This window comes from Octopus bimaculoides, chromosome 12 (assembly GCF_046866305.1).
Source record: "Octopus bimaculoides isolate indiv1 chromosome 12, ASM4686630v1, whole genome shotgun sequence".
NCBI lineage: Eukaryota > Metazoa > Mollusca > Cephalopoda > Octopoda > Octopodidae > Octopus > Octopus bimaculoides.
The window spans coordinates 29,547,693-29,557,692 of record NC_142939.1 but is presented as its reverse complement, the minus strand read 5'-3'; the positions used below and the strand labels follow the sequence as shown (position 1 = coordinate 29,557,692).

Sequence of the window (10,000 nt, the reverse complement as noted above, 5' to 3'; positions counted from 1 at the left end):
ATCAATACGGTTTTATTTTTATTTTCATTACTTGAATGTAATATGTCTTGCCATCCAATAAGTAAAAGAGCAACACACTGCTCATTCTACTTTTACTAATAGTGGTTTCTTATCATCAGTAATAGAGGCCTTGTATTTAATGTGTATGTGTGTGTGTGTGTGTGTGTGTAGATATCAATAGGAAGTTGTAACAATCATGTAATACCCAGTGGCTCTAAAAGAGACATTGAAATGTTTCAACAGTGTACTAACTCATGTTCACGCCTTCACACTCCAAGAACTTACCCTTAGGTAGTTGCTCCACATGCTAGAAATAACACACTACTCTTGAACAAATGAATTGCCAATCTGCTAAATAAGGAAAGTGCACATTAAATAGTAGACATAGACGTAAAGAGAGGGATTGGTCACGGTTGGAATATCATTGATCATAGGTTTGGTCGATCAAACTTCAAGTGTTTTGCTTCATCTTTTACGCTCACAGTATTCTTGTTTCCCTACATACTTCAGTTCCAAACTGCCACAACATTGGTTTATTTTTCACACATTTGAATATTGGTGATAATGACGTGTCTTTGTTGACCATAATATTTCTAATGTTTCTGAAATCACAAGGAAGGGGTCACTTGCTATTGAGATTGATTAGTGTTGAGAAAAAGATATGCATTCGATCTCCACAATTTTTGGTTTACAAAACACCTTGTCACTACAACACAGTTATATTGAAACGATGAGAATCAATACCGACTGGACAGATATACCAGATTCAGATTCCCTTACGCTGTGCTTTGACACCTTTTCTCAAAGTGTGAGCAGAGGTGGCATAATCGGCAATTAGATGTGATACTCTAAACGAATTTCGAACTCAAAACGCAAGAAGCTGAAATATCTCGTCCGACTCTCTAAAAATCCCGCCAATCCACTAACTTGAATCAGCATTTTCGTTATGTACTCAACAGAGACAAAGTGCAAATCTGACCTCTACGTGATTAGAATTTAGACCGTAGAGATATAGAATAAGTACTGCAATGGATTTTATCCAATACTTTAAGATCTGTGTTAATTAGCAGCCTTCACCGGACGATAGAAAAACACAATATTGTATCAATACTGTATTTTCAGAGTTCTCCGTATTTTGAACCCTAATTCCAGCTGAGGTTAGCTATAACTTCTATTCCTCGAGGGAAAATGCATATCTGTCATTACTATAATATTAGTCTCATGAATCAACTATACCATTTCCCTACAAATATTGGCCTTGTGCTTAGTTGTTGGCATTGTTGTTGTCGAAGTGACTTATTGGGATCATTGGGACAATGACATATCCATTTTCCTAGAAGTATATCTAGAACTACATTATTAAACTGTGACCTCCCTTTCTTTAAGAGGGTAGTGTGTGAATTTAGAGAGATTTAGCTACTATTTCTAGCAGATCAACCGTGTAAACATTTTATATTAGTCACCGTGTGCCTATTTGATGATGATGAAGTTTTTGTTGTCGTTGTTGTTGTTGTTTTTGTTGTGTCTCTCCAGGTCAGAACTGCAGCAAAATATGTACTAGTTGTAACAATTACAATATTGCGCTATCTAATGTGTTCTTTCTTAAGACGATACGATACGTGCGTGATTTGAGGGAATTTCAGCTGTAATTTTAAGCAGGGGAAGTAACTCTGTAGAACTCATTTTTAAACTGGTACTCAGTCTTCTACAATTAACAACAACGGCAGAAGGATTAACAGCGAAAAACAAGCACAACAACAATTACAATATTTTGTACCACATCATTTCAAATTTAAAATATTATGAAGTTATAAATGAACATTCATTTTACTGATTTACAAATGAAAATTGTATATGTTAATTTGCAAATAAGAATTCAACTATTTCGTGCACGTGCATTCATGTAACAACTTTCGCACTCAGCTGATTTTAAATTTTCGTCATGAATCAATTTCCGTGTACTGATCTTTGCCTGTTTGATATTGAGTTGTGACTAAGACATTTGGGGTTATGTTAGTGTATAAGTGTCTATTTATTGCAAAAGTATTTTCTCATGCAAAAGTGCGTACGTGTGCGTACGCACGGACGTGTGGGTGTGCACGGGCGAGCATGTGCGTGTGCGCCGGCGTGTGAGTGTGTACATTTACATAGGACGCAACAGTGTAATTATTACGAAGTTTGCCATGTTACCATATATATATATATATATATATATATATATATATATATATATATATATATAACGGATACTACGTGGAACAACATTTACCAGAATGATATTTCTAATTAAATGTGTCTGCCTTGATATATAGTGGTTGTGTAATGAAGATCGGCCTAAGAATTACGCAAAGGAATAATTTGTGAAAAGGGATATAATAAAATAGCATATATATGTGTGAGTGGGATTCTTATGCGTGTGTATATGTATGTCTATATATCTCAACATTATATGTATGTATGTATGTATGTATGTATGTATATATATATATATATATATATATATATATATATATATATATATATATATATATATATATATATATATATATATATATATACATATATATATAACCATTTGATTCGGTTCCATGCGACTTTAAGCTTTGCAGGTCCCTAACGGGAACATGTCTCTTTCAGGCTTTGTATTGCTACAATCCAAAATCTGAAAGAGGCCCTATGAGGAGATTGGTAAACAGGAAGTCGCACGGAACCGGATCAAACTGTTTGAAATTACACATGTAACCCCTACTAAATATGTTGAATGCCCCTTTTTTTGCTTTTGTCCATTCAATCTTATGTATGTATGTATGTATATATATATATATATATATATATATATATATATATATATATATACCATGTGTGTTTGTATTATATATGCATGTACATATACATATATATATATATATAGAGAGAGAGAGAGAGAGAAACAGACATAGTAGACATGCAAACATGACAAATTCAATTATTTCTCAGTCGACTGAAAGAAAACTAATCGATTTTTCACCATTAACGGACTTCTCATCCCGTGACCACCTCCGGAGAAATATGCAACCAATCTGTTTATATACAAGAGATATCCAGTTTTTTTTTTTATAGGAATAGAGCTACTAATTTGCATACAATAAGTTTTTAACGCTATATTTAATATTAATGACAAGTCAACGAGGAACTTAACCAAAACAGTACCAACATATGATATACGTAAACCAACATAGAAGACATATAAACATTGCAAAGTGTACTATTTATGTTTGTTTATGGAAGGCCAGCAGTCACCCATGCATAACAGCCTCCCTTCTGCACACCACTGATGTTATCCAAGGGAAAAGCAAAGGCCGGTACAGCTGAGTTAACAGGAGCAACCTGAAATAAAGCATCTTGCTCAAGAACACAACACACAGTCCGGTCCCGAATCGAACCCACAACCTCACGATCGTAAGCTCGACGCTCTACCACTGAACGCGTAGTATGAAGTTCAACAAGTAGTAGAGCTCTCGATCACTGAAGAAAGCAAATATCTTGTGGATACAAATTACGCAAATCCATGTGAAATTCAGCTACGCAGGCTTTCTTGAGCGTAATATTAAAATTATTTTGACATTTCTCAGGATGATGATGTCTACATAAAGTACTGTATATGTACATAGTATACATGTGTATCTTAAGGTCTTAAGTTCTAAACATGGGATTGAAACTATTACAAATATTACTCGAGTAGCCGTGTGCAGATAATAAATTAATAGAGTACGAAACGGAGTATAACCATGAGATATACGAAGGCTATACCTGAATGAGAACAAATACAGTATGAGAACGTACATTCAATGAATATTATAAATGAAGTATAAAACTGCAAATATTCAGTAACTTATCCCATGCATATTTTGCGTGCGATGACGTTAAAACAGTCTGATGCCGAAAGAAATGTAACAATTCTGTCGGTGTCTTCGACAAACAGAACATTTTTTTTATACTTATGGTTAGCAGCTGGGGTTGCTGTGTATGCGAATTAAATTTCAAACTTAGAGAATGCAGTAGATAGAATTTAGGCTACATATGTTTTCTAGCTAGTAGAAACAGTTGCTCAAATAAGGCGAGCTGTAAGGCGGTGAGTTGTAAGGCGGTGAGCTGTAAGGCGGTGAGCTGGCAGAATCGTTAGCACGCCAGGCGAAATGCTTAGCGGTATTTCCTCTGCCGCTATGTTCTGAGTTCAAATTCCACCGAGGTCGAATTTACCTTTCATCCTTTCGGGGTCGATAAATTAAGCACCGGATACGCACTGGGGTCGATGTAATCGACTTAATCCCTTTGTCTGTCCTTATTTGTCCCCTCTACGTTTAGCTTCTTGTAGGCAATAAAGAAATAAGAAACGTTAGCACGCCGGGTGAAATGCTTAACGGTATTTCGTCTGCCGCTACGTTCTGAGTTCAAATTCCGCCGAGGTCGACTTTGCCTTTCATCCTTTCGGAGTCGATTAAATAAGTACCAGTTACGCACTGGGGTCGATATAATCGACTTAATCCGTTGTCTGTCCTTGTTTGTCCCCTCTGTGTTTAGCCCCTTGTGGGCAATAAAGAAATAAGAAACTGATTGCTCAAACAAAGGCAATCAGATAGCTATTCGTCGGACCAAATATATCTTAATCAAATGAATCTGCGGCGAGTCAACATGGGATCCCTTGTCGATAATATAAACTCCATTTGAGAAGCTAGCGGATTACCACACGTTTGGGCAATTACTACATATCTCGCCTGGATTTTATCTACTCTATTCCTTAATTTTCGATATATGTATATATGTATACATACATATATATGTGTGTGAGCGTGCGCGTTGATGTGTGTGGGCATATATATATATATATATATATATATATATATAGTTTTAGGGAAAATAACCAAGTTTCAAGAACTCATCGATGAAAATCCACTATCACATATAGAAAAATAACAATTAAAAGCACAATAAATGAGTATAATATATCATAAGATAAAGATAATAAAATGATTACACGTGTTTCATAACTAATTTTCAAATAGAAAGGAAATTTAAATCGATTAAAATCAATTTAAATTATCGAAAATAAATTCTATTCAAAAATATAGCTAATCGTCAGATCGTAAGTAGAACAATACATGTTATTATAATGAATGAAGGGAGGATTAATGAATGGTTATTATTTTGATATTTTGATATTTTTAATAATGTTTCTATCTTTATAAAATAAGTATTTCATATTAATTCATTTGGCACTTATTGTTGGTTGAGATATATATATCTAATTATTGTTCTACTTACGATCTGACGGTTAACTATGTTTTTGAATAGAATTTATTTTGAATAATTTCAATTGATTTTAATCGATTTAAATTTCTTTTCTATTTGAAAATTAGTTATGAAACACGTGTAATCATTTTATTATCTTTATCTTATGATATTTACTTTGTTTTATATTATACTCATTTACTGTGCTTGTAATTGTTATTTTTCTATATGTGATAGTGGATTTTCATCGATGAGTTCTTGAAACTTGGTTATTTTCCCTAAAACTATATATTTTATCTATAAAGCTCAATTTAATTTTAACTTTTTATAAATTGATTTTAATTGAGTTTTTACCTGTAATTTTGGATTTTGTCCCTAATATTATATATATATATATATATATATATATATATATATATATATATATATATATATATATATATATATATATATATGTATATATAGTTGCACGTAAGCGTAGTTTTTGTGGTAAGAAGCTTGCTTCCAAGCCACATTATTCTGGGTTCAGTTTCCCTACGTGGCATATTGAGCAATTGTCTTCTACTATAGCGCCGAGTAGACTAAAGCTTTGTGAGTGGATTTGGTAGACGAAAATTGAAAAGAATCCTGTCGTATAGAGCCTGTAACCCCCACCCACCCACCCACCATCGCTTGACAACCGGATGTTGGCGTGCTTATGTCTCCGCGACCTAGCGGTACGGCATAAGAACATCTATATAAGCAGTATTAGGCTTACAAAGAATAAGTCCTGGAGTCGATTTATTCGACTAAAATCATTTAAGGCGATGCTCCAGCATGGTCGCCGTCAAATGACTGAAGCAAGTAAAAGAATAAGGGAATATGTGTCTGTGTGTGCGTGCGTGTGTGTAATTTTGTTACGTCTATAAAGGACCTATAACCAACTGTGTTGGAGTATATGTCCTTGTCAGAGAGTGGGTTCGTTTCCAAAGTCGTATGCCAGTAACAAATACATATGCTCAATCATATCTGACTTGGGGGTCAAACAACGTCAGAGGTCAAGTTGTCTGTGCTCTTCCATATCCATGGCAGGTAGACTTAAATACAGAGAGATATAAACGGTAGGAACACAGATTCTGCAACACAAGTCAAGTACATGTATAGAGAGGTTAGTATAACTGAATAGATGGATAAATAGATAGATAGAGAGAGAGAGAGAGAGAGAGAGAGAGAGAGAGAGAGAGAGAGAGAGAGAGAGAGACAGAGACAGAGACAGAGAGACAGAGAGACAGACAGACAGACAGACAGACAGACAGACAGACAGACAGACAGACAGACAGACAGACACATTGTAACGATAGCTAATGTAAAAATGACAAATCATTAGATTGAAAATAGATACTCGTGGTAATCTGATATATACATTGAAAGTTAAATAGATAGAAAAGTAGATAGATAGATAGATAGATAGATAGATACATACATACATACATACATACATACATACATACATACATACATACATACATACATAAATAAAGAGATAATAGGTAGGTAGACAGATAGAGAGATAGAGGGAGAGAGAGAGGGGGAAAGAAAGAAATAGATAGACAGATGGACACCGAGTAAGATGTTATATATTTTTGTTCAATTGTCTTTTTATTTCCTATTCTCTTCAATATCATCTATTGTTTCCATCTTATACACATCCTTCATGTTTACTTATTATTTCATTTTCCTGTGATATATATATATATATAAATATATATATATGTGTGTGTGGGTGGGTGTATGTGTGTGTGAGCGCGCACGTAGTGCGTGTGCGCGTGCATACGTGTGTGTAAGTGTGTATCTTTGTCCCCAGACACAACAATATATATTTATATATAGAGACAGATATGTGACTCTACATAAATATTGCTACAAAAATACATACATACACACACACATATACATATATATATATATATATATATGTGTGTGTGTATGTATATCCTATGCTTAACCCTGTATTCTTCTGCTCTTCTTTTCTTCCTCTCCCTCTCTCTCTCTCTCCCTCTCTCCCTCTCTCTCATCTTGTTTTGCTTTGATTTCTTCGCTTTTCTGCATTACTGTATCTATCTCTTTTTCTGTATTTTGTGGGGGGGGGGGTTCTTGGTTACGTTTCAAAGCATTTTAATTCTATTGACTTTGCATCGAAACGCAACAAAACTCTAGAATAAATAGGATACGGAATGTATATTTTCGTTTGCTTTCTTATTGTTCTTTGTATTTGTTATTTTCATTTTTTTTTACTTTAGTTTGTTTATGGGATCAATGTTTTAAGTTGCTGATCTTTTTTTTGTTTTGACAATCTGTAATTAGTTTTATTTTTTCTTTCTCTACCGTTACATCCAGTCTTTTCGTTATATGTATATTGTTTCTCGTATGTCTTTCTTCATCTATTGTTTCTTATCATCGAAGGAAGCTAGGGGTACTTACAGAAATGGTGGAATATTCAATAAAATACTGTTGCTGTTTTTCTTTCTGTTTCTCTATACTCAGTTTTCAAATCTCGCTGAGTTCTACGATGCACTTTTCTGGCTTTATAAAATAAAGTATCACTGAGGAATTGGAAGCAAACGGAATCAACTCTTCTCACGTCCCTAAATTCGTAGACGTCTGCCTACATAAGAAATGATTATTGACTAAGGTTAGGTGGTTGACATAATCGGTAAAGTGTTGCACAAAATGCGTTTGAGATATTGCACATTCTCTGGTTAATTCATTTATATTGCTATACATTTTCCCAATAAAATACAAGAAACTACTGATACTTCTGCTTCTATATCCCTCCCAATTCTTGCAATTGTGCCTATGTTATAACTCCTTTGTTCATATCATTAGTAAGAATTAGAGAGTGATGGATTAGCAGAAAGCATTAGAGCGTCGGAAAAATGCTGTGCGTTATTTGTTCCGGTTCGTGACGTTGTGAATTGAAACCCGCCGAGGTTAATTTTACGTTTCACCCTTTCGAGATCATTAAATTAAAGTAATGGTCAAACAGTGGGTCGATAGGACTGACTGTTCCTCATACTCTTAAAATTGCTTGCCATATGCATAATAGAAGCAAATAATTTTAATGAGAGTAAGAAGCGCGAGTCGAAAGTGTAAAGAGATCAGTCGATTTAAAATACTTTTCTCGATTTGGTAAAATGTCCGCAATTTTTCAGGCATTTTTTTTTTTTTTTTTTGTAAAGTAAGAGATAACTTGATTCACCAAGAAGGTTTCAATTTTTAGTTTACTTTACCGATCTTTCTCTAAACGGCTGGATGTCTCACATGTCTCCATTCTCCTTTTAAAATATATTGATGCTACGAATATATTGATACTACGAAAATATTCAAAATTCCATATTTTCTCTTCAGAATGAAATTTTTATCATCACTAGTCACTAAGAATATTCTGGTGTTGTAATCTTTGGTGCTAATTAAACAACTAGACATAATCAAGCAAAATATTACTTATACGAAATGTTCATCAAAGCAAAATATATACAATATACACTTAGATTCGAATGTTGAATGTCGGCTGAAACTATTTCACTTCCCTTCTGCTCTCACGAAATTCTAAACATAACAACTCTCTCATTAGACATATTCAACTTTTCTATATTTATCAATTAACTTATTCGTGTCAATTTCTGACATTCTTACCTGTGAACAAATTTACAAGGCAGTGATTTTCCCTAGCATTTCATCGATATGATGCACAGGTAGTGAATTAATATCCACCAGGTGCACACTGAGAACTGTTACCTTAAACTATACAACATTGCACATATGTGAGGTTCTGGTTTATTTAGAAATCAATATCGATAAATATCTTTGATTCAGACACAGACACAATGCCAGACATAAGATGGAGTGAAGGTCGATCCACTGAATATTTGATTAATATTTTTTTAATCCTCATAAATATGAAAGGCAAGGTAAAAATCGGCAGTATATGATTATTGATAAATATTGATATAAAATTAATGCATTGAAATGACAAAAACCATAGGGTATTTCATTAAAATACCGTTTTTTAAAGTTACATTTCTTTAAACACTTTATTTTTATCTTCTCTGTGTGCTGTACAATCGCTCGCCAATACACAAATATATGGCTGAGATATATGTTGTATTTCTCCTGTGTTTGCATTATTCCTACCGCTGCAGCAGTGTCTTCGCTACTCGAAGTTGGTTGGGTTCGTGTAACTTCTTTCATAAACTCACGACTTATGCACCTCTCACGCTCTTATCCTCCATATTCCCAGTATCGCATTGAACACGAATCCCAGGTCGACCCTCTGGAATTCACTTTTATCTACAGTGTTACTGTACCATAGTTCTTCTTTACCGCAGTGTTATTGTAGACTTCAACTTATACCTAAGCGCCACAAGCCTTTCCTCTATGCTAGAACAAGGAGCATACTTCATTAATGAATAGAATAAGTATCGGACATATAGTGGATGAGAATATATTCATCTCCCGTAAATACTAATTCTAATTGTCCTCAATTTTTTGAATAATTACTTAAATTGTATTTCGAAACCGGATCATTGGATAACTTACCAGCGAAGCAACTAAATCTCCTGGATTCAACTAGTTCCCATGAAATAGAATAATTACTAATACACGTAAAGTTTACTGAGAGAAACATATCACAAATTTCACTTATTTGCGAGTATGACTGGCCGCATGAACGATGCTTTTGCTAATTGTTTTA

At 34.1% G+C, this 10,000-nt stretch overlaps 1 protein-coding gene across 8 annotated transcripts in view; it reads left to right on the top strand.

Moving 5' to 3' along the window:
• The window catches only part of LOC106869914 (neurotrimin), a 1,519,776-nt gene that overhangs the window by 1,345,935 nt on the left and 163,841 nt on the right, over positions 1-10,000 (top strand). The gene's annotated exons all lie outside the window — the stretch shown is intronic.